The sequence below is a fragment of the Poromitra crassiceps genome, assembly GCF_964638095.1.
Source record: "Poromitra crassiceps genome assembly, chromosome: 29".
Lineage (NCBI taxonomy): Eukaryota > Metazoa > Chordata > Actinopteri > Beryciformes > Melamphaidae > Poromitra > Poromitra crassiceps.
The window spans coordinates 6970836-6997432 of record NC_139641.1 but is presented as its reverse complement, the minus strand read 5'-3'; the positions used below and the strand labels follow the sequence as shown (position 1 = coordinate 6997432).

General features: G+C 43.7%; 1 protein-coding gene across 1 annotated transcript in view; it reads right to left on the bottom strand.

The window, feature by feature from the left end:
* LOC310799946 (calcium-transporting ATPase type 2C member 1-like) overlaps positions 1–26597 on the bottom strand; it is a 159948-nt gene that overhangs the window by 130725 nt on the left and 2626 nt on the right. The gene's annotated exons all lie outside the window — the stretch shown is intronic.

Sequence of the window (26597 nt, the reverse complement as noted above, 5' to 3'; positions counted from 1 at the left end):
GCTGATTGCCGATGGCGATATATATGCAAATTTGTTCCACCTAATTTCAGAGCCATGGAGTCTCTCCTGTAGTGGAATTAACACATTATTATACCTACTCTTATCATGATGGCCCACTGGCAGATGCTGACATAAAAGCTTTTCAGAATGTACACATTCACTGAGCATCATAAGAAACTACTTCAACTTACTTAGGTTATGAAAAACCTGCCATATTCTTATTTATGTAACAATTTGGGGTGATATCAGCCATATTGGCAGAAAGGACCCCAGTGGAAATAAGTAGGCTTCTAGTTCACAACTTGAAGCTACTTTACTGGGCTATCCTTGGATCATTGTTTTCTTCCATTTACATAATGTGCACCATTTTTAAAATGTTTTGACTATAAATGTAATTTGTGATGTTCTTTTTGTATTTTCATCCGAAATAAACTAAACCAAACTAAACGTTTTGTGTGTGTGTGTGTGTGTGTGTGTGTGTGTGTGTGTGTGTGTGTGTGTGTGTGTGTGTGTGTGTGTGTGTGTGTGTGTGTGTGTGTGGTCTCTTTCACATATAAGCTGGTGGACTCGGTGCGATTCGGGGGGGTGAAGTTGCAACATTGTTGTGATTTTCATTTGGTCTGGTTCACTTTCACACAGCAATTTGTCACAAGCAGCAAACTTTCTGAACAATGTCACATGGTTGAAACAGTCACTCATCTATTGGACAGAATAGAGAAGGGAAATCTCTCCTCTTCCGCAGGGTTCTTGCCTGGCTTAGGGCTGACTCAGAGCCATGTAGATAGAAGAGTCCCGACATCTCCATTCACTCCAATGGACCAGTTTCTTTTTCCAGGAAGTAAGGTCCTGGAACTCTTGAGTAAAAAAAGCAGCACTGTCGAGTTGCAGCAAAATAGACAGTTTGTGTTGTACTTTGAAAGGGTTTTTCATCCCTTGAATCAAATTGTACATTATCAGCTTTATTTTAGCATGCAAAAGTAGCGCGAGACCCTTTCCTGGCTGTTCATTGGCTAATGAGTCTCGCATTTTGGTCCTCCGCTGACGCCACTCTCTCTCTAGAGGACACTAGGCTGACTGAACAACACAAGTGAATCCGCAAAACACAAACCATGGAGCAACACCTGCGATGTTGGGATTTCTGGTTTTACTTTGGTGTTAATATCAAATCAATATTTGACAAGAATGTGCCCAATATGAGCAGCAGATGAGGCAGCAAGCTGTTGAACATTTCATTCTGCAGATGAGATGAGTAGCCTAGCCTACATACTGAAGGAGATAGGCAAGCCGGCCAGCTGTTGAGAAACAATGTGTTGTTGTTATGGCGACGTACGTATTAGGGATCGACCGATATCAGTTTTTCAGGGCCGATACCGATATCGATTATCGGTAATCAAAATGACCGATAGCCGATATTTGGAACCGATATACATTTGCAGTAAAAATAAAAATCTTGGTGTCAAAATTTTAAATAACACAACTCGTTGTGGAAATGCATTTTCCTCAGTTTATCCAACTGCAATATTAATTGAAAATATTCACATTAAAGTGTTGATCTGTGTGTGTGTGTGTGTGTGTGTGTGTGTGTGTGTGTGTGTCACAACCTATTAGGGCTGTCACTTTTTCCCCAAAATAAAATTCGAACGAACTTTAATTGCCCGAAATTCGTTCGAATATATTCGAAGTTTTTTGGTTAATTAAAAAAAATTTTTTTTTTTTTTTTTTTTTTTTTTTTCAGTCCAGCAGCCTGTTGCACCAGCTGAACGTAAGTTCTGTCTTAAGTTAGGGTGTAAAGTCCACACTAACTGCTATGTTCAAACTAGTTAGTTTGACACTAAAGTTGTGTCTTTGTTTGGTTGCACCACGGAGACGTAAGGTACATCTTAACTAGTAGACCCTAAAGTCCATACTAACCAAAATAGTGTCGCAGACAATGACGTGTACAGTATCTGTGACCAATCAGTGAAAAGCACGGTGGAAACGGTGTTTATTTACGGTTGTTTAAGTGGAGTGAAAACAGGACATGTTGCCCACCGCAAATTAGTGCTTTCATATTTCATCAACACTAATCAAATGAGAACGTTATTGAGTAACGTTCGTTTAGGTTCATATTACTGTTAACGTTTATCTGTGAGCTCTTCATCAGTATTGTAGGCTATACCACCATCCTGCCTCACTAAATTGTTGCGGTTATTTTAATTTGTATGCAGTGCTGCAGCTTGTGGGAAACAAAAGCGTGAGTCTAAATATCAAAGGGTGTAATTTATCACGGAGAGCGCGTTGCGGACGCAAAACAACGATGCGCCACGGTGCCAAGTTGCAATCCGTGCAGACTGCTATTTTACGGAGGACTTTACACCTAGTAAGACGTAGGTGTAAATTTTAAGTTCTAACTTATGCCTACGTTGTAACTATTTCACTTGGTGCAACCCAAATATTTTTAGTAGTGCGTAAACTCGGACTTAGTGAGACTTTACGTTCAAACTAGCTTACGTTTCAACTTACGCACAGCTGGTGCAACCCACTGCAGGCCACCGGGCATCAGCCCGACGTGTTAGCTTGGACGCTCACAGTCACAACACTGCCTCACAAACTTGGCTGCATCCAACTCGAGACAACTTTTCAGACCCTGGAGACAATCTTTCTCAGAAGAGACTAACGCGACAAATCTGGAGACTTTTTCTGACATGGGATTAACATTACCAGCAAGCAGCAGTGGTTAATTTTGGTTCATTAAAAAAAAAAAAAAAAAAAAATTAATAATAAAAAATGAAAATAAAATTCGAACATTCAAATTACATTTCGAAAACGAACCCCTCCCCCCACATTCGAAGTTGCATTCGAATTTCGAATGAAAAGTGACAGCCCTACAACCTATAACCTGTTGCCATTTCCATGTGTATGCTCACTCTAGTGGAGACTTGGGAACATCAACTGTGGAGACAAGGGTGTATTCACACCTCTAGGTCGTTTGGCTTTGGTTGGATTCAGGGGCTTAATTTATACAATTGTTGCATTTGTGCCTTGGTTCGTTTGTGTTCACACAGCCACAAATCAAACCGGTAAATACAGTAAGAAAGCAACACATCTGACTACAGTGTGTAGGCTCCAATAAAACAGGACAGGTTGCTGATATGGGATGGGATTCATGGCTTCTGTTCAGATATGAAAGACGACATGTTTCCAACCATATAAAGTTAGTCAGACTTTTCTAGTAGAACAATGTAGCCTACTATATCTTATACTGAAGTAGAACCATACTGTAACTGTAGTAGCCTAGGCTACATTACAGGTTCATTTGAACAAAACATTAATTAGAGCAGCTTATGGAATTTATAAATGTCCTTTGTAGCAGTGTAGAGACTAAATATCTGCAAATGACATCTCAAAGACAGGATGCTGTTGAGAAATATTTGAGGCTGTCTTCAATTCTGCTAAAACAGCATTGGAGAGCTTTATGCTGTTGGTATCCTATTTTATGGTTAAGTAGCCTATATTTGCATGCCTACTCATGGCTGCAGACAGTAGTGTCACGAGCAGAGCCGTGATCCCAGTCTCATCTCTCTCTCTCACACAGCTGCAGATGGTTAAGTGACGTTAACGAGCAGGCCACTTTGTGCAAGCCGTGTGCCGTGTGCTCTCTCGTCTCTCTCTCTCTCTCCCTCTCTTTATCTATCTCTCCCTCTCTCTCTGCCTCGCGCAAATGCGGGACATCGTCTCAATTTGCGGGACGCGTGAAAAGTGTTGAAAATGCGGCGCAGTCCTGCACAAAGCGGGACAGATGGTCACTTATCACTGCAAGAAAGTGCATTCGGCGGATTTCAACTCACGCTTCTATCAAACCTACCATATCTCCACGCTTAATTTGCACTGCATGCCATGCAGCCAGGGAGCGCTTCATACGAATCATCTACTAATAAGAATGATAGATCAGACGATTGTGGTGTTTATTAGGGATGGGCATTTCTAGCAAAAACACTATTCGAAATTCGCTGGCCAAATTCGAATTTAATTCGAAATTCGAAAATAAAAATAAAAATGTAAAAAAAATTAAAAATGTAATTTTTTTTTTTTTTTTTTTTTGTGAGTGAAATGTTGCATTGTCTCCCCTGATTCTAAGTCTACGGCTTTATTAATTAATATAAAAAGCTTCTGCTGTGGATTTTTAGCTCAAACAAGCATTGCACCACTGAAGTAAAGAACATGTTACATGACATTGACATTTTCGAAAATAAAAAACAGTTTTGACAATCATGAGTGGTTCATTAAATATTTAGTAGGCTCAGGTCTGAGTGCCAAAGGGGTGCCAAAGTCACCCTCTCTCCCTCTTCATGGGATTTCATACGCCATTCATTTTTCCATAAACCTTGCTTAAAATGCTTATAAAAATTGTTTTACTTGCTCAAACCAAGCGATTTGACTATACTTAGAATCAGGGGAGACAATGCAACATTTCACTAAAAAAAAAAAAAAAAAAAAAAAAAAAAAAAAAAAAAATCGAATTTCGAATTTCAATAATAAAAGTCGACCTTGATAATAACAACGATTATTCGAAAATTCGAAATTCGATGCCCATCCCTAGTGTTTATGCAATGTCAGCCTAGATAACTATGATGTTTATTCACTTTATTGCAAGCTTGGCAGCCTGCTGCGGACTGCGGACTGTCAGTCAGTCCGCTGCGCTGCACAGACCCACACGGCACGCTGTTGAATGAAGGCACAAGGCAGCTCGGATTTCATCTGAGAAGCCCTCTGATAGGCTAATACTCACCAATCAGATAGCGCTGTGGGCAGGACATTTCCACAGCAGCAACACAGAGCAGCAACACAGAGAAACACACAGGCTGTTAGAGCTGCATTCTGAGCCAATAGCGCATTTTTAAATTAATTTATTATATCAGCAAACAGCCAATGAAAATGCCGATACAGATAATCGGCAAAATGCTGAATATCGGCCATAATAATCGGCCAAACCGATAATCGGTCGACCCCTAGTACGTATTATGGTGACGTACGTCACGCAGGTACTGTACACGTGTGCAGTGTACAGTAGCAGTGTTTGTTTCGCTCCCTTCTACCATCTTCTACTCATGATGCACTGCATGAGTGCATCAGATGCACTGGCGCTCTTGTGTTTAGTCCGGTTTGCTTTCACACAACAAACGAACCGCGCCAGGTAGGGCTGAACGATTAATCGAATTTCAATCGAAACCGAGGTTTGAAACAACACGATTAGATTAATCGCAAAGGCTTCGATTTGACGAAATGTGACATGACTGCATGTAGACGTGACGTCGTTACGCAGCAGCACGCACACCGTGGTAGACGTGACGCAGCACGCAGCAGCCAGCAGCGCGCAGTATCAAACGTGGCTGGAGGAAGGAGGAAGTCTCCAGAATAGAAAGCTAGCTAGCGGTCGCAAAAGACACATTATTATTATTATTCACCCTGACTGGATTTTTACTAAGTGCACTGACTGGATTATCTACAATGGAAGGGCAGCTATTTAACAATACTCGGAAGTGCAATGGCTTCAGCCGAACAAGAAGCAAGGCCGCCGGATGATTTAGCATTAGCACCGAAGAAAGGCTGCACTTCGGTGGTATGGAACTATTTTGGATTCAGAGCATCGGATAGTGACCAAAAGACAGTGTTATGCAGTAGGGCTGTGGCGATTCACTTATCTCCCGATTCGATACTATCACGATTCTTGGGTGCCGATTCGATTTATATTGCGATTCTTAAGTATTGCGATTCTACGATTATTGCGATTCGATATTACGATTTATTGCGATTTTTGTTTATTTTTTTATTTTCTTTTTTCAGTTTGTTTGCTTTTTTACACTAGATTAGAACATGGGAAAAGTTGAATGATACACTAGAGACTGTATATTATATATCATGAGTAGGGCTGGGCGATATAGTTAAAAACAGGGGCGGACTGGGATCATAATTCAGGCCGGGCATTAGATACCAAGCAGGCCAGGCCGATATGGGCCAACGCGCGTGAAATTTGGGCCGTTTGAAGCCAGATTTGGGCCGTTTGAAGTCCAATTTTACAATGAGATGCACCCACTTTAACCCTGAAGTGTAATTATTACTTCAGACTAACTAATAAAGTAATAAAACCACTAGTAAACCAGTAGGCGGCGCCTGGCCTGCTGTTCAGTGAGTGGCCTGACTGCAAGCACCCAAAAAAAAAAAAAAAAAAAAAAAAAATAATTTGCGATTATCGATTCTGGAATAAAAGATCGATCCAAAAAATCGTGACATTAAAAATCGCGATACTTAGGTGAATCGATTTTTTCCCCCACCCCTAATATGCAGGCGCTGTTGTGCAAAGATCGCCACATCTAAAGGCAATACTACAAACTAGGGATGTTCATTTTGAAAATTTTCCAAAATCGATAATCGGTGAGAATTAACGATCAATTATCGATTATCGATTTTATTAATACTTAGAAAATGTTCAATATTTTCATTTTTTTTTTTTTTTTTTTTTTTTTTTTTTTAACAAAATGAATGCCTATGGCAGAAAATACGAAAGACAACGTGTTCTCCTCAATGAACTCTTTATTTCAATGTGTCTCCTCTCCAACACTGCTGTCCCCGGCGCATGCCGGTGTGAATTTCTCATGTTTAAAACAGTTTTGTTGGCACAAAGGCCCGTGCCCAGCCAGAAAACTAGAGACTACCGTAAATTCCGGACTATAAGCCGCGGCTTTTTTCCCGTTTTTTGGCCCCTGCGGCTTATATAACGGTGCGTCTTATCTATGGATTTTTTCAGAAAAAAAAAAAAAATACAAATAAAATCTCTCTTTTTTAGCACTCTTTCTAACTATAAATCCACTTCTGTTTTAATTTCCTCTCTTGCCCTCTTTTCACCACACCGCGGACACTGTGTGCACTGTAAAAATAAACAACGGTGGTGTTGTGTTATGTTGTTTTGTTGAAATGTTACGGTAATACGGTAAATGGGAGCTTCCTCAAACAGCCATCCCGACAATCCCCTCTGTGCGTGACCACTTACATATGGTAATTACGGTAAGCAAACGGCCACTCGGCCATCAACTCCCTCCCCCGACTACCAGGAGAAAATCACAAACTTCGGCGAATTCACACAAAGGAAGATCAAGGAATATTCCATCGAACCGGAGCAGATCATAAATATGGATGAAGTGCCTTTGACGTTCGACCTGCCACTCACTCGGACTGTTAACAAGAAGCGCCCTGGAGGATTCTTTCACCAAAAAAAAGCTTTGCTCGTTCTCGACAGCATGAGAACGAGCAGTAGAAGCAACACTCTCACTTACCATGGGGAAGGTACGCAGAAATTCACACGAGGCAGCTTTCAAGTTGAAAGCAGTCAATCTCGCATTAAAAGAGGGAAACAGAGCAGCCGCGCGTAACCTGGGCATCGATGAGTCAATGGTGAGGCGTTGGACGGTGCAGCAGGAGGAACTGTCTCAGCACGGAATATTATAGGAGTGTGAAAACATCCACAATCACCAAGGGGTTCCAAAACGCTGGACTGCTGCGGGATGAAGAGAATGACGCCGCCACAGCTGGCGCTGAGGGCCGTCAGAGGCTTCAGAGGCTGTTCGATGCCGACAGTGATGAAGAGGAGTTCGTTGGTTTTGAGTGACAATGAAGGAGAGAGGAGAGTGGTTGACGAAGCCACCCTGAACCTGTTCGTTTCCGACACTGAAGATGAGGACTTTGGTGGTTTCAGTACGCAGGAAGAAGAGGAAGACGAGGATTAGTGACTTGACTTCTCTGGTTACAGGTTTGCTGCACATATAGCCTATTGTTGTGTGATTTTGTCTGGGGATTAGTGACCTGACTTTTGTTTTGTTTTGTTGAAATGTTAATAAATGGGAGCTTCCCCAAACAGCCATCGCTTTCCCGACATTCCTCTCTGTGCACGAACCCTTTCATATGGTAATTAAACATCAAAACACCCGCGGCTTATAGACCGGTGCGGCTTATAGAAGAAAAAAATAGTCAATTTTGGTCCCGCGGCTTATAGACCGGTGCGTCTTATAGTCCGGAATTTACGGTATATGAAGCTCCACCTCACGTTAGTCGGCTGTGCAATGGAGTGGGGCGAGGAGGAACGATTTCCACCCAAACCTAGTCCAAAAAAAAAAAAAAAAATTTTTTTTTTTTTTTTTTTTTTAATAATTAAAAAATCGATCCAAATGCCACAGGATCGATTCCAATCCTTAACGATCGATTATCGATTTTCGATAATTGATGAACATCCCTACTACAAACCTTTATCAACACCTCAAAAAACACCACGGGCAGCTACACGAGGAGTGTATAGCCGCAAAGTCCAGTAAGGCTACGTCTCCTAGCACTGCTAATGCTAAACAAAGCACTGTTCCAGACTTGTTCGCGGCTGTTACACCCTATGATGCTGGCTCAAGAAGACGCCGTGACATAACCAAATCAATAGCCTACTACCTCGCAAAGGACATGGTGCCGTTAAATACGGTCACCAAAGGAGGGTTTAAACAACTTGTACAAACGCTCGACAAGCGGTATGTAGTTCCCTCACGCACGTACTTTAGCCACGTAGCCATTCCTGAAATGTATGCAGAATGCAGGAAGAAAGTGGAGAATGAGCTAAAGGGGGCTGACTACTATGCGACTACAACAGACATGTGGTCTAGCAGGACGACCGAGCCCTATTTATCTTTAACAGTCCACTTCATCGATGAAGAGTTCGAGGTGAAAAGTCGCTGCCTCCAGACCGCATACTTCCCAGACGATCATACAGGGGACAACATTGCACTCGGCCTGCAGGAGTTTCTATCTAGCTGGTCCCTGGATGCGAAGTGGCAGACGTGCATAACCACCGACAACGCTTCAAATGTCATCAAAGCTATGGCAATCAACAGATGGACCAGACTGCAGTGTTTCGGCCACAGACTACACCTCGCCATCGGTACGTTATTTAGCCTAGCAGCTGCCAGCTAGGGCTAGCAAGTTAACTTTACTAGCTCTCTCCCTAAGGAGATAGCTCATTTAGCTAGTAAAGTTAGCTTGCTAGCCCTAACTTGCTAGCTCACGTTACTTGTTCTGGTTAGCTTCCTTCCTCTTCCCCTCTCACTTAACATTCTCAGTCTGACTCTGCCTGAGTGCAGTACTTGTATTGTAACGTTAGCTTGGTAAGCCTACAGTAATGTCTAAATGCCCCTCTTCACCTCCCCCAATATATTATATAGCCAATATATTGTCAGTCTGGGAAATGGAATGATTCTGTAGTAGCTACTCAAATGTCCTCTCTCCCAGCTTTCTGCTCTCTCCTCCCTACTTTCTCTCCCTCCTACATCATTATTAGTCTAATTATTTCCAATCTTAAAATGCAATACAGCTATGTAGTACTTATAGAATAATTTGCTTAATTATTTTGTTTTTCAGAAAATGCTCTGAAAGATGATGAGGTGATGGAGCGTGTCGCCCGGGCTACAGGGCTGTGTAAACGGTTGATTGGCCATTTCTCACATAGCTGGAAGAAGAAGAGCGCACTGAGAGAGGCACAGCGAGGGCTAGGTTTGCCGGAGCACTCGTTGATCACAGAGTGTCAAACCAGATGGGGCTCAAAGCAGAGGACGGTCCAGAGAGTGTTGGAGCAGCGCAGTGCCTTGACTCAGGTGAGGGCCCCTGACTCAGGCGTGCAAACTTGTCACCTTTGGGTGAAAATGTCCATTTCGAATTCACCATATTTCATTTGTGTAAATTAGGGGTGCACCGATCACGTTTTTTGCCACCGATCACCGATTGCCGATCACCTATGAGAAATATCTGCCCAACCGATCATCGACCGATCACCGATTACCGATCACCGATATATATATATATATTTATTTTATATTTTGTAGGCTAAAGGAAACTGCCAACATGAGACAGATGGGAGTTCAACCGTTTAGTTGTCAGTTCTCTTCAGTACAGTACAGCAGTATAGGCTTTTTACAGCATTATGACAGGAATAGTAGGATTGTGTGTGGTCTGGAAAAAGGAGGCAATAAAATATACAAACAGGTCAGTAACCAAGCTTGCTGTTATATAGGCCAATTATAGTGATAATTAACAACTAATAATATATAAATGATAATTAGGTAAACTGTAAGTCAGTTACTCTTAAACACCAGTCTTGAACCATGACTAAAGCCAAAGAGCTCCCACTCATAGAACCGGGGTTATGCACAATAACCGTCATACATTGGGATCCGCATCGAACGAACATCAAAACGACCCGCCCATCGAGGCCGAGTTACAGTGTTATAATTAGCAGCACTATGAGTGCGATCTACATAATGGTGACAGGGTTACATGACGGGAGAAACAACAGAATCACAAGCTACACACGAGCTAAACTCCATCTGAGTAGTGGCATTAATTAGCGCATCCGTCTGAATGGAGCGCACATCCACATAGCAGCACACTTTCGCTTCCTTCAAAGTGCCCGCGGGAACATCAATGCTTGCGTGGAAATTGTCTGTGTGTGCGCGTGCACTACCCCGACTACCACGTTAATCTGGGAATTTAATACACACGGATTTAACAGCATGCAAATGCCTCGGTAGGCGGGAGGACTGGAGATAACTTCTATCTGCTGAGTCTGCTCTAATCACCAGCTGATTTGTGTGATTCAAAGACGCAAGAGGTGTGTTGACAGTCTGGTGCGGTGTGTGCATGGAGGTGAGTACACTGATGAAAGCAAAGCGTGTGCTTTGCAACACAATGATATAAACGTTAGAGCACAATATGAAAGTTAAACGATAGACATTGAAGACATGAAAATGGGCTGCCTCATGTTTCTCACGTGCAGCATGATCGGCTATGCGATCGGCAAAATTAAAGGAATATCGGAAACAGCAGATCACATATTTGAGGTCCAAATCGGCCGATACAGATTGCGTGCAGATCGATCGGTGCACCCCTAGTGTAAATGGATTGGGGACGGGGTTCACATTGTGGTCACTACACCCCTAAAGTTTAGTTTGCACTTTACACTCTGCAGGTTCTCTCTCAAGACCGGAAGACACGTCACTTGATCCCCAGCTGGCAAGACATAGAGGTCCTTGAATCGATCAACAATGCGCTGCAACCTCTACAGGTACAAACCCACCTTTTCACACTAGAATACGGGGACTTCTGTTGTTTTATTTTTTTAAACCCCACCCCCCCCCATCATTTTTTAACTTTAGGTTAATTTTTTGTCTTTGATTATTCTTTTTGACGTGGACTCTAGAATTCTTGTTTTATTTTTGCTTTTTTGTTCACTACATTGGGTCCTTGAAATGCGCTCTACAAGACTGACTGATTTATTATTATTTATTACAGGAGTTCACCGACGCCCTTTCTGGTGAAGCATATGTAAGCGTATCATATGTGAAGCCAGTCCTGCATCTCTTCAGAACAGAAACTCTGGCAGAAAAGGATGCAGACACAAACCTTACCAAGGCAATCAAGTCAAAAGCCCTTGACTACCTGGAGGATAAATACAGTGACCTCGCCACACAGGTAGGAATGGGAATTGATAGATTTCAATGATGCCAAATAATGCCATTTTCAATCCTGCCTATTGATCTGATTCTGTTCTATTCCATTGATTTTTCATTCATTTTCAACATGGAATTTCATTCCACATTTCATTCCTATCCTCTACATGCAGGAGCTGCTGGACATCAGTTCCTTCATGGACCCCCGGTTCCGAACAAGCTACGTAAGTCCAGAGAATGTCCCACAACTCAAGGCCCGGGTGAAGACAGAGATGGAACAACTGCATGTGGCACTAAAGGTTACCTGCATTCATTCTCTCCTCTCTCCTCATCCTCTCCCCTTCCTCATCCTCTCCCCTTCCTCATCCTCTCCCCTTCCTCATCCTCTCCCCTTCCTTTCCTGGCAAAATAGGGCTTCACTGAAACACTGCTTGTGTATATAGCCTGCCCTGTGCCATGTCTTTGGTGTGTGAATGAATGTGTGTGCTGTGAATTGCATTAATGTGAAACTTAACAGTTGTGTTGTGTTTGTGTTTTGCAGGAGAATAGGGCTGCCATCACCCCCAGATGCTGCTGCTGTGCCTCAAAGTGCAGCACAGGAAGGAGCCGGGCCATCTGCTCCAAAAAAGGCCAAGCGATCCTTGGGCAGTTACTTCAAAAGCTGCGGCGATGCTCGTCCCCCTGCTTCATCTGCTGTGTTCTTCCAGGAGGCAATAGAAGCTGAGCTAAACTCCTACCTCTTATCTTCTAGCATCAATTCAGAGGATGACCCCCTGGCCTGGTGGAAGCTGCACAGTGTCAGCTTTCCAATACTGAGCAAACTGGCTCGCAAATATCTGTGCATACCTGCGACCAGTGCACCATCCGAGAGGGTGTTCAGTGCTGGTGGTAATGTAGTCACATGCCAGCGTTCATGTCTCAAACCAGCTAAAGTTAATATGCTAGTTTTCTTGACAAAAAAATCTGTGAGTGTTGGAGGGAGAGAGGAATGGAGGGGTAAAGGTTTGTCACAAGTTTTAAATCAAAGAATTAATTTGGATACATAGGTAAAACACAGCTTGTTCAGCTGAAGCCATGCACTTCAAGTGTTGTTAGATAGCTGCCCTTACATTGTAGAGAATCCAGTCAGTGCACAGTAGTAGTGAAAATCCAGTCAGTGTTTTTCATGTTTCAAAAACATTTAAAAAATGTTTTTAGTTTGTTTTTTCGCAGGCAACATTTTTTTGTTTTTATTGGCGGTGGAAAGGTTTGAAAGAAGGCTGCGTAAGGCATGCCACATTAAGTGTGGCATGGCATTAAGGTTTTATTTGTTCTGCACTTTATTCAATTCGCCTTTTGATTGTATGGTGTAACATTTTAAATGCTGCTACCTATTTTTGTTTGAAAGGTCTTGGAAAGAAAGACATTAACAAAGCTGTAATTGTTTTTTGTTTTATGTTAAAAATGACTTGAGTTGTGTCTCACACTGAGACAGAAAATTGCAGCTGTTTGAAAAGCAAATAAATAAATGTTGCTGGAAGCAATCAAAGTTCTCATCCTTGCATTATAATATAGAGCAGTTTGTTGATTGTGATGTTTGAATATGGTAGGCAAATGCTCCATTGTGTTTTACATTTATTACAGTTAATATTGCACTGAAACTTGAATAAAAAAAAAAATCGAAATTAAATCGAAATCGCAATATCAGTCAGAAAAATCGCAATTAGATTTTTTACCCAAATCGTTCAGCCCTAGCGCCAGGGTTCACTTGGAAGCCAACCGAGACCCACGTTTTCAAGCGCGCCAGAGTTTGTTTGTTTGTTCCCCAACAGAGTTTGTTTGGTCTTTCACACCACCCCAAACAAACCGCACTATCCCAGGAAAGGAACTCTGGCGCGGTTAAAGCGGACCAAACAGCTTATATGTGAAAGCGACCTTATATTCATCATAAGGGTCAAATAAGGATAGAACAATGAAGGAAAATCACAATATGGCCGCTGCTCACTTCTACAAGAGCTTAAATACGGATTAGGACTTGGGTTTGGGTTTAAATTTAGGTTTCAGATTTGAATGACGCTTACCTGTATGTAGGGATTACTATGTTGTAAAGAATAGCCATGCTTATCTGTATTCTGAATGCATGTATCCTTTGTGAGGTTTGACAACATTTTAACTGCTTTAACTGCTACATAAATAAATGGCCATGTGGTCACTTTATATAAACTGCACCCTGACGTGACGTGCACACAGCACCGTGCACACTGCACCCTGACGTGACGTGCACACTGCACCCTGACGTGACGTGCACACAGCACCATGCACACTGCACCCTGACGTGACGTGCACACTGCACCCTGACGTGACGTGCACACAGCACCGTGCACACTGCACCCTGACGTGATGTGCACACTGCACCCTGACGTGACGTGCACACAGCACCGTGCACACTGCACCCTGACGTGACGTGCACACAGCACCCTGACGTGACGTGCACACAGCACCGTGCACACTGCACCCTGACATGACGTGCACACAGCACCGTGCACACTGCACCCTGACGTGACGTGCACACTGCACCCTGACGTGACGTGCACACAGCACCGTGCACACTGCACCCTGACGTGACGTGCACACTGCACCCTGACGTGACGTGCACACTGCACCCTGACGTGACGTGCACACTGCACCATGCACACAGCACCCTGACGTGCACACTGCACCCTGACGTGACGTGCACAGTGCACCGTGCACACAGCGCCGTGCACACTGCACCCTGACGTGACGTGCACACAGCACCATGCACACTGCACCCTGATGTGACGTGCACACTGCACCGTGCACACTGCACCCTGACGTGACGTGCACACAGCACCATGCACACTGCACCCTGATGTGACGTGCACACAGCACCGTGCACACTGCACCCTGACGTGACGTGCACACAGCACCGTGCACACAGCACCCTGACGTGACGTGCACACAGCACCGTGCACACTGCACCCTGACGTGACGTGCACACAGCACCGTGCACACTGCACCCTGACGTGACGTGCACACAGCACCGTGCACACTGCACCCTGACGTGACGTGCACACAGCACCGTGCACACTGCACCCTGACTCACTCTGTGAGTTTCAGAGTGTTTTCATGTGAATCCTATCCCACTAGCCGCTCACATCCTGCTCTCATTCAGGATAAGCTGCTTAGAGGTATCTTTCTATCCCAGTCACCAATCTCCCTCTAACCAGGAGAAGCAGGACATTGTACATATCATAAGGCCCACAGACCACAGAGCACCAAAACAAACAGTCAAACAGGATCAAGGTATTGTATTGCACTATATGGAGCTATTGACTCTCTGTCTGTCTGGATAATCGACTGTCTAGTCTCTTCGCAGCCTGTTCAGTACGTTACCGGCACTGGTTTCATGTGTGAACAGGAGCTGGTGTTGAAATCTCTCCAACTGTTCTTTAAGCCGTGCAGCCGATTTCTATAAGTGACATGTGACTAGGGCTGCACGATTAATCTTATTTTCATCGTCATCGCGATATGAAAATGCGCGATGAACACATCGCAAAAGTCACGTGTTATCGCAATAAATAAAAAATATTTACAGTGCACCTGAACGCAACATGCAAGATACCGGCTGAATAAGTGTCCAAATGTTCATGTCATTCTGGCCAATACTCCACTTCTGTTATAACATTTCAGTCTGGAATATGGAATATCTTTCAATAATCGTTATGACTAAAAGGCTAAAAGTAATCTCATGTGTAAGAAATGACTGTTCTACATTGAAGTAAAAATGTAAATAATGGCTTTGAGAATCCCGTGCCACTTACTGATACGTATGCTTAAATTAACACACTCATATTGCAAAATGAATTTAGGCCCTCACTGTAATACTTCAGAAGTTGAATTTGAAGTTCAGCATTAATACATTTGTCATTTTTTGTCTTAGATTTACCTTTGTGTGTTATTATAAAACTACATAATTGAGAATCGATTCTAGATTCTGGAATCGAGAATCGTTGGAATCGAGAATCGATTCTGGAATCGGATCGTGACCCCAGGAATCGGAATCGGATCGGATCGTGGCTTAGCCGGATCGGAGCACCCCTACCCATTAATATTTTTGTTTATAGCATTTTTTTATTTATCGCAGGTCATATCGTCATCGCAATATTGAACAGTGTTATCGCACATCGCAGCTTTTCCTCATATCGTGCAGCCCTACATGTGACATTTAAAAAAAAACATACATCATTGATTTACCACATTGTTTCCTCTCAATGTGAAAATACCGATAATAGGGGTGTCAAAATGTATCATATAATCGATGCATCGCGATGCGGACGTGTGAATCGAATCGGAAAAAATTCCTCGCTACCAGATTTCGCTGAGGATGATTGTGAACGTTCACGTTGCCGTTAGTGACATATAGTGTGCACAGTGCACACTGTGGGATATGTCACTAAATGCTTTAAAAGTGAAAATCACTGAGCAGTTCCTGGGTGTTGGGTATCCACACAGCTAACGTTGCTCTGCTGCTCTGTTCAAGTTGAAACCATATAGCCAAACCCAAACCTGCTCTTAGATGGTTTAACATTAGTTAACAGACAGCATAGCCAGATTGTCAACACATTTGAGCAATCTTGAATTCCATGTTGGTTAACGTAACAGAATCTGCTTGATAGTCTTAGTTAGCGGGATGCTAGCTAACGTAGCGTTGCTAACATTACACGTTAACTAACGTGAGGATGTCATTGTCATGCCATCCAGCTAACATTAGCCAGAACTACTGTCTGCTGCAGCTGTAGCCTTGTCTCCTGCATACAAAACCATTTTAATTCCATCTGTTTTTGGAGTCTGGTCCGTCTGGTCGTGCCAGCGAGCTAAACCAGCTAACGAAGCAGAGACGCAGACCGCACTGACCGGCTGCACTCCTGTGTTAGTTAGCGATAATAACAATACGACTTGCAGTCGGATATTTTCAAAATAAAACGATTCTGCACAAGTATAAAGCACACAGAAGCCATTGAGAACGTTTTCTTTTGGTATGGCACACACACTAAGCACACACTGATGATCAGCGTGAATGTGTTTTTGACAAGTAACTCAGAAGTCACCCCCCCGCCCCCCCTCCCCATTTCAAAAACTCAACAGATCTACACGAATCCCACAAATGACCTATTTTAGATTCAAAAGGGCGAATTTCACCGAAAGGTGGCAAGTTTGCACTGCTGAAGCAGCACTCCCTATGAGAAAGTAAACCTTCATGTCTGAAGCAGCACTCCCTATGAGAGAGTAAACCTTCATGCCTGCTGAAGCAGCACTCCCTATGAGAGAGTAAACCTTCATGTCTGAAGCAGCACTCCCTATGAGAGAGTAAACCTTCATGCCTGCTGAAGCAGCCCTCCCTATGAGAGAGTAAACCTTCATGCCTGCTGAAGCAGCCCTCCCTATGAGAAAGTAAACCTTCATGCCTGCTGAAGCAGCCCTCCCTATGAGAGAGTAAACCTTCATGCCTGAAGCAGCACTCCCTATGAGAGAGTAAACCTTCATGCCTGAAGCAGCACTCCCTATGAGAGAGTAAACCTTCATGCCTGCTGAAGCAGCCCTCCCTATGAGAGAGTAAACCTTCATGCCTGCTGAAGCAGCCCTCCCTATGAGAGAGTAAGCTTCATGCCTGCTGAAGCAGCCCTCCCTATGAGAGAGTAAACCTTCATGCCTGCTGAAGCAGCCCTCCCTATGAGAGAGTAAACCTTCATGCCTGCTGAAGCAGCCCTCCCTATGAGAAAGTAAGCTTCATGCCTGCTGAAGCAGCCCTCCCTATGAGAGAGTAAGCTTCATGCCTGCTGAAGCAGCCCTCCCTATGAGAGAGTAAACCTTCATGCCTGCTGAAGCAGCCCTCCCTATGAGAGAGTAAACCTTCATGCCTGCTGAAGCAGCCCTCCCTATGAGAAAGTAAGCTTCATGCCTGCTGAAGCAGCCCTCCCTATGAGAGAGTAAGCTTCATGCCTGAAGCAGCCCTCCCTATGAGAGAGTAAACCTTCATGCCTGCTGAAGCAGCCCTCCCTATGAGAGAGTAAACCTTCATGCCTGCTGAAGCAGCCCTCCCTATGAGAGAGTAAACCTTCATGCCTGCTGAAGCAGCCCTCCCTATGAGAGAGTAAACCTTCATGCCTGAAGCAGCCCTCCCTATGAGAGAGTAAACCTTCATGCCTGCTGAAGCAGCCCTCCCTATGAGAGAGTAAACCTTCATGCCTGCTGAAGCAGCCCTCCCTATGAGAGAGTAAACCTTCATGCCTGCTGAAGCAGCCCTCCCTATGAGAGAGTAAGCTTCATGCCTGCTGAAGCAGCCCTCCCTATGAGAGAGTAAACCTTCATGCCTGAAGCAGCCCTCCCTATGAGAGAGTAAACCTTCATGCCTGAAGCAGCCCTCCCTATGAGAAAGTAAACCTTCATGCCTGAAGCAGCCCTCCCTATGAGAGAGTAAACCTTCATGCCTGCTGAAGCAGCCCTCCCTATGAGAGAGTAAACCTTCATGCCTGCTGAAGCAGCCCTCCCTATGAGAGAGTAAACCTTCATGCCTGCTGAAGCAGCCCTCCCTATGAGAGAGTAAACCTTCATGCCTGCTGAAGCAGCACTCCCTATGAGAGAGTAAACCTTCATGCCTGCTGAAGCAGCCCTCCCTATGAGAGAGTAAACCTTCATGCCTGAAGCAGCCCTCCCTATGAGAGAGTAAACCTTCATGCCTGAAGCAGCCCTCCCTATGAGAGAGTAAACCTTCATGCCTGAAGCAGCACTCCCTATGAGAGAGTAAACCTTCATGCCTGCTGAAGCAGCACTCCCTATGAGAGAGTAAACCTTCATGCCTGCTGAAGCAGCCCTCCCTATGAGAGAGTAAACCTTCATGCCTGCTGAAGCAGCCCTCCCTATGAGAGAGTAAACCTTCATGCCTGAAGCAGCCCTCCCTATGAGAAAGTAAACCTTCATGCCTGCTGAAGCAGCCCTCCCTATGAGAGAGTAAACCTTCATGCCTGAAGCAGCCCTCCCTATGAGAGAGTAAACCTTCATGCCTGAAGCAGCACTCCCTATGAGAGAGTAAACCTTCATGCCTGAAGCAGCACTCCCTATGAGAGAGTAAACCTTCATGCCTGCTGAAGCAGCCCTCCCTATGAGAGAGTAAACCTTCATGCCTGAAGCAGCCCTCCCTATGAGAGAGTAAACCTTCATGCCTGCTGAAGCAGCCCTCCCTATGAGAGAGTAAACCTTCATGCCTGAAGCAGCCCTCCCTATGAGAGAGTAAACCTTCATGCCTGCAGCAGAGGAGTGTATGATTATTATTCTGCAGAGCAGATGAGTCTAGCTGAGAGCTGCTCTCTGTGTGTCTGACTGTGTGTAAACATCACAGCTCGGTGTGGCTTCACGGTCCAACCAGGCTGACCTCCAGGGAATCTGGAGCAGTCGCTCTGCACTTCTCTGTGGCTGTGACTGACTGACTGACTGACTGACTGACTGACTGACCTGCCCTGCACTTTTCTGTCACTCTGACTGACTGACTGACCCGCCATGTGCTTTTCTGAGGAATGTGTATGTGTGAATATTCGAATATAATTTTGGGACAATTTTTACAGCCCTACTGCCCAGGGGCCAATTGCACCAACTGGTCTTAACTATGCCTGGTCGTAACTCCTACGTCGGTCTTAGTTAAGACCAGTCTTTAGAGTGGATTTACGCCTGTTGCACCAACAGGGCTTACGTCTGGTCTTAACTATGCCGGTCGTAGCAATGCGCGTCCATGTGAATTGCCGGGGAATGCCTAATATACAGTCACTACTGTATGTGCGTCACTACACCCTCCCTCCTCCCACCCTCCTCCTGTGGAAGCTCCGGGGGAAAATGGCGGCGATTGAGTGCCAGGCAGTCTGAATGAAATTGAATGTAACGTTCCCAATTCTATGTATTAAATTCTAAAAACCGACCCTCAACATTTGGGAAGGCTAAGCCACACAACTAGTTTGTTATAATCGAACGTCATGCTTCGAAGGCGACTTGACGACGATGAGGACGGTGACGACTCAATCACAGCAGGTCTCCGCTGATAGACGACCACAGAGATCTCAGGCACCTTACGCCTCCTCCTGACCAGGCGTAATATTTACCACCGGTCTTAGTGAGAAAAAGGCTTACGCCCTCTTGGTGCAACCGGCGTAGCTGTTAGGTCGTAAAATTACGACCGACTTAGCTTAAGACCAGTGTAAGACCAGTTGGTGCAACTGGCTCCAGGTGTTTTAAAAGCCTATGGAGCACTTTTAGAGGCCGTTTTGTACTGCCAAGGTGCAGCACTGAGCGTTTTAGCTGCTGCCATAAGGTTTTTTAAATTTCAATGCGACAGAGGGTCTAAGTGATGACATTTTACCGTATGTGATCTTTGTTTTATACTGTACAGTTGTGTGATGGTGGCTGTTTTTTACTATCCTATTTCCTGTTTGTTTGTCTTTATTGTAAACTGCATGTTCAGCGCTGGTGATAGTATGAATTTCCCCTTAGGGATCTGTAATGGAAAAATGACTCAAATGCTTTGTTGATTCACCAATAATCTCATTATTGATGAATCAACAAAGCATTTTAGTCATTTTTCCATTACAGTTCAATAAAGTATATATATCTATCAATCAATCAAAAGCTTGCTCATGTCAATTAATTAAATTAATTAAAGGTAATTCGGTTAATACCGTCCCCAATGAACTGTACCCTTAAAAAATACTTGTCGTGTTCAGGCATGTGTCTCCGCCCCGTCCAGTTAAGGTTAGGCTGCGTTCACTCAAAGTCAAGCTGTCAGTCAGTCAGCATGGAGGATAACATGAGCTGTCAGTCAGTCAGCATGGAGGATAACATGAGCAAAAACACAGTACAGTACAGCAGTGGTTCTAAACGGACACAGATTTGACACATTTGATAAGATTTAGTCCCAGGGGCCCCTGGGGGCCCCCGGACCCCACTTTGAGAAGCATTACACTACAGACTTTGTTAGATACTGTATCTATGAGGGCAGTGTTCATAAAAAAACAGATGAAATAATCGTTTATTAATCGTAATAGGGAGGCACCGATCCACTTTTTTTCAGTTCCGATCCGATCCGATATCTGAATTTGGATATCTGCCGATATCGATATTATTCCCGATATCATCGCTATTTTTTCTTGACTCTACAGTACAGACAAAAATTTGGCCAATTGAAGAAAGAATTTAAGAAAAATACAACTTGCAAAAAACAAAATGAAGAAAAATATACAAGGCAAATGAGGATACTTATAAATCAAATCAGCACTAATTAGGCATTGCTGTTTTAAATAAGGGCCCTCTGTCTGTAGCTGCCTCCTACTAAGATACATTATTACTTAGTGTTTTGTAATCAATTCTTTCATTAGTTGTTAGGTACTTGGTTCATAATATCCCACAATAACAATTAGGTCATTAGATATTTCCAAAACAATTTGAATTGATTCATGAAAAGTAATAAATATACATTTATTTGCCGAGATATTTCTTGTGTGTCTTTATTTTTACTGAAATGTTTTGTGCAAATGAGTACAACCACGACTGTGTCGCTATGTATGTCAGGTGTCAGGTGATGCTGACATCAGAGAGAGAGAGAGAGAGAGAGAGAGAGAGAGAGAGAGAGAGAGAGAGAGAGAGAGAGAGCAAACGCAAACAGCCAGGGCAACACTAGTCTCGCTGGCCAGCCTCCTCTCCCTTCCGTCCGAGGAGTCTGGCGCCGCAGGTCTCCATAACTGGGATAAACCCTCCCCTGCTCTACTCTGCTCTCCCATTGGAGGCGTCGGTTTCAGACGCTGCCGGCCGGATTTCCGCTCCCCGCTTAAGAAGCTCTGTCATTGGCTCCGACCATGTCAATCAGAGCGGCTTCCGCTCCCTCCTCCCTGTGTGTCGCTGTAAATAGTCCCCTGCCGCCTCAGGGAAAACAACAACGCTAACTAGCTAGCAAGCTAACGGCAGAAACCTACACGCTAGCTCATTACATTACATTACATACATTACATTACGTCATTTGGCAGACGCTTTTATCCAAAGCGACTTACAATAACACATTTTTCTGTCTGCAATAGAACAATCAACTATGGAGCACAGTCTATGACAACTACAGCTTCTGAAGGAACAGTGGTACAAGTTTAGGTTAGTGGTACAAGGTTGGTTAGGGTTTTTTTTTTTTTTTTTTTTTTTTTTTTTTTTTTTTTTTTTTTTTTTTTTTTTTTTTAGTAGCTGTAGCTCGTCGCTACACGCTGAAAACGGCAAGTTGGATTGTTTGAAACTATTTTCCAAGGGCACTGCCGCTAAGCGCCGCCCATCGCAATCCCACTATGGAGACCTGCGGCGCCAGACTCCTCGGACGGAAGGGAGAGGAGGCTGGCCAGCGAGACCAGGGCAACACAGACAACTTCACAGTAATCCCTTTATCCTTCATGTTGTCTGCTGGAAGTTTATTCTACTCCAAACACCAAAAAGCAAGACAGCAACGTATGTTTACAAAGCTGCGTTCTGAGGGGTGGAGGGCAGATGACCAGATCGGCACGCAGATCGGCACGCAAATAGAGTGGACATGTAGGCTCTACGGGGCGGCGCTAGCGCTGGCCCAAAAAGAAAGAAAGGGCAGATGTAGTGAGCAAAGAAGGATGATTTAATATTCCATAGCTCTGACCTAACCAAATCTAACTGACATCACTATTGTGAACACAAAACAAACAACAACACTTGTGATATAATATGATTGTTTTAGTAAAGTGTGAGTGAGAGTGATAACTCAATAGTCAATAAAACAAATAAAGGCTTTTATAGAAGTGAAAGCCTATAGCTGCTTAGTCTGCAGATAAAACACAAAAGGCATAGTCATTTAGACTCTTATTGGCATGACGTTACTGGCAACTAAATGGGCCATCTGAATTTTGCATTGGGGTCAGTTCTGAAGTGATGCATGCATGGAAAGCCTCACTATAAGCTAGGGCTGTGAATCTTCACTTTCCTCACCATTCCATTCCATTACGATTCAGAGGGCTACGATTCGATTCGATTACGATTATCGATGCATCTCGATGCATCTTAAATCGATGCATCACTTTTTTCCGCAATACATGATTGATTTTTTCTCACTTTCTTTTTTCTCACTGTGTGGCTACTTTTAAAATAAAAGTGCATTTGGAATTGCATTGTATTATGATCCATAATTAAAATAAATAACTGCATGTACTTCCATTATATTTGATTATAGAAAAAATAAAAAATAAATAATAATAATCGATTTTTGACATTTGTGAATCGATGCAGAATCGTGCACGTCCGCATCGCGATGCATCTTATAATGGATTATTTTTGACCCCCCTACTATAAGCCATCATGTGTCGTTTCACTTTGAACTGGAAAATGCTCCTCTAGATGAAAGAAAGGACACTGTGATCGTGTGATGCTGACTGGTGTTTTTTATGTAAATGTGCCTATTTGTTTTCCTTGTTATTGGTCTCAGTCAGATCATGACTTCCAAGCAGCTAGCTATGTTAGCTTAGGACGGCACGGTGGCTCAGTGGGTAGCAAGAAGGTCCCGGGTTCGAACCCCGGTCTGTCCCAGGTCCTTTCTGTGTGAAGTTTGCATGTTCTCACCGTGTTTGTGTGGGTTTTCTCCGGGTGCTCCGGTTTCCTCCCACCATCAAAGACATGTATGTTAGGCTTAAGACTCCTGTCAGTGCTCCTGACCAAGGCACTGGCAAAAGAACTGGAGTTGGTCTCCGGGCGCTGCACTGCGGCTGCCCACTGCTCCTAGTTCTAGGAAGGTTCCTAGTAGGGATGCACGATATATCGGCAATCATATCGGTATCGGCCGATGTTGGTCATTTTTTAACATATCGGTCATATCGGTATCGGTCAGATGTTGCAATGTTAATATCGGTTATCATTATCAGCCAAATTCTTCACATTGATATGAAATAATGCAGTAAATCTATGATTTATGGGCTTTTCCAAAGGCTTTGCAAATAAAGAAATGCATAACTTTTTCAAATTCAGTGTTAACGTGTTTTTCAGTATGTACAAAATGTGATGATCATAAAAATGTGGTTTTATACAGATCATATCGACATCGGTAAATATCGGTTATCGGCCATAACAGCAACGTTAATATCGGTTATCTGCATCGGCCAAAATTTTCATATCGGTGCATCCCTAGTTCCTAGTAGAGGATGGGTCAAATGCAGAGGATGAATTTCCCCATGGGGATAAATAAAGGATAACTTCACGTTAGCTTAGGCCTACATGGAACGTTTGCGGGTTGCTTTTGGAGTTAAGACACAAACCCTGGACGTTTCTTTTCGTGTAAAGCATGAGGTTCTCTATGGTTTACGCCAGCTCTGAAGCTCATCCCATGAAGTGCTTTAAATGCGGGGATGTTTGGTCACAACGAGCTTGAGGATCGCTGCCGGCTGAACTATGTACGCTAGGCCGCGGCCAGCAAGCTAACATTAGCCACAACAGCTAACGTTAACATCATTGACTGTATGTTAACGCTAAACAAATCCGCTGCCTCCTCCCCACGTTTGGTTTAACGTAACACCAGCTCAGACTTTCCCCTCATCTCAGAAACCTTGCAGGGACATGTATTGCAACATTTATGTTGGTGCTGGCGTCCATGGCTGGGCTACAGACTGGCTACTACTGGGAGGCATGGCAGCTGCCTGTGTTTGGTGCCTCTGCTAAATAGTCTGTGCGGAAACGAAGCGAGAGAGACTGGTTCCTCTCCTTCCAGCGCCGTCTGCACCGCACGGGAGTTTAAACTAGCGGACTGTTGTGAAACAAAACACTCGGTGTAGCGGAGCCTCTGCGGTTATATAACCCTGACGTTTTAAATGGCGGTTAATAGACTCAAACCGGTTAACCCCTGCATCCCTACTTGTAATAAGTAATAACAAAATAACAGTTGAATCTTTTCGCATCTTTTCATGCCATGTCTTTATTTTTTGCACCAAATTATGGAGATTAGTATCGAATCGATAAGAGTATCGATAAGTATCGGTATCGATAACCAGTACCGAAACCGGAACCGGTATCGATAAAATCCAAACGATACCCATCCCTACTTATGGGCCCAGGTGAAGTGAAGGATCAAGTGAAGATTTGGTCACACACACACAACACACACACACTTTTTCCCTCTGGTTTCCATGTTGTCACACACTTACAACAATCTGAGCCGGTCAGTGGCCAAAACAAGCACTTTTAGTGGACAGACGTACATCGAGGGTTCGTTTTGCCCCGTTGCGTTGCGTTGCGTTGCGTTGCGTTGCGTTGCGTTGCGTTGCGTTGCAGCACGTTTGGTGGCTGTGGGATGAAGCGATGTCGCTCAACACTAGGATGAAAACAGGATGAAAAATACTGTTTAATTCTGCTGGCTCATTGTGGTCAAACTGCATCCTGATCCGAGCTGATAACAAATTGCACTGTCACCAACTACAACTGATACCAAACAAACCAGCCTCCTAACCCTAACCCTCTACAACTGATATTAACCCCAAACCAGCCTCCTGTGTAACCAACTACAACTGATATCAACTAGTGCTGTGAATCTTCACTGGCCTCACGATTCCATTACGATTCAGAGGGCTACGATTCGATTATAAAACGATTATCGATGCATCTTAAATCGATGCATCACTTTTTTTCCCCAAGACATGATTTATTTTTTCTCACTTTCTTTTTTCTCACTGTGTGGCTACTTTTAAAATAAAGTGCATTTGGAATTGCATTGTATTATGATCCATAATTAAAATAAACAAATGCATGTACTTCCATTATATTTTATTCGATTATAAAAAAAAAAAATAATAATAATTGATTTTTGACATTTGTGAATCGATGCAGAATCGTGCATGTCCGCGTCGCGATGCATCTTATAATCGATTATTTTTGACACCCCTAATACTAACCCCAACCCAGCCTCCTGTGTAACGTTATAGCCCCCAGATGTCCGTCAATTCGTGTGCCTGTTGACGAGCGATTTAAACACAGCGACAGAGCGATTCCAAAGGGGTGAATCGAGCGACAGAGCGAAAAATAAATATCTCGGTGTGAACACAGCTTTAGTGAGGAGAGTGAACTCCACTGTGTTACAGAGTGAACTCCACTGTGTTACAGAGTGAACTCTACTGTGTTACAGAGTGAACTTCACTGTGTTACAGAGTGAACTCCACTGTGTTACAGAGTGGGGCTTCAGGCTGCGTTCACAGGCAGCCATGATGTTCTGAGTGTCAGTCCTGTAACAACACACCTGCGGTGTGCTTTGTTGACCCAACCAACTACAGCAAACAAAGCAAAGTCTGCACTGATGCTCATATTCACTTCACTATGAACACCATAGGCCCAAAGTGACCCTACTACTGTACTTTGTGTATATATGATATATACACTCGTGCAGTATTAGGGTCATATAGCGTTCCAATAGGGCCTAAAAAAAATAAAGTTTGGTTCCTGTTGTTGTCAGTTGAGGTGATGGGTCGGTAGGGATTTTTTTTTTTTTTTTTTTTTTCCAGTGGCAGCAAGGGATAGATAGGAAATATATATATTTTTTTATTTTCCTTAAAATTACAGCAGCAATGGATACTTTTTTCATAACATAGCCTACATGTACTCTACCACTGTGCTCTACACACGTTTTTTATATGAACAAAATATTTAAGTCAATATGAATGCTTTCATATCAAACATGTTTGATATTTAGGACTGAAAATCTGCGTGAATACATCATCCTGCTGCTGCGCAAGCGTCATTATCGACGTATCGTTAATTGACGCGGCGCCGCACTGCAGGCATCAGATAGGCTACCAAATACCAACAGCACAGAACCATGAGTATTTTGGGGAAAATGTCACTAATTTATATCACAATGAATGACCAATGAATAAAAAGTTGTTATAGGCTACCGTAGTTTCAAAGCCCTTGCCAGTCAGAGGCTGTTAATCTCCTACCTGTCTATCAGGCAGTGTGGGGGGAAAAGGCATTGCTGCTGCATCCAAACTTTTGCCGATGTCATCATGACATGCAGCA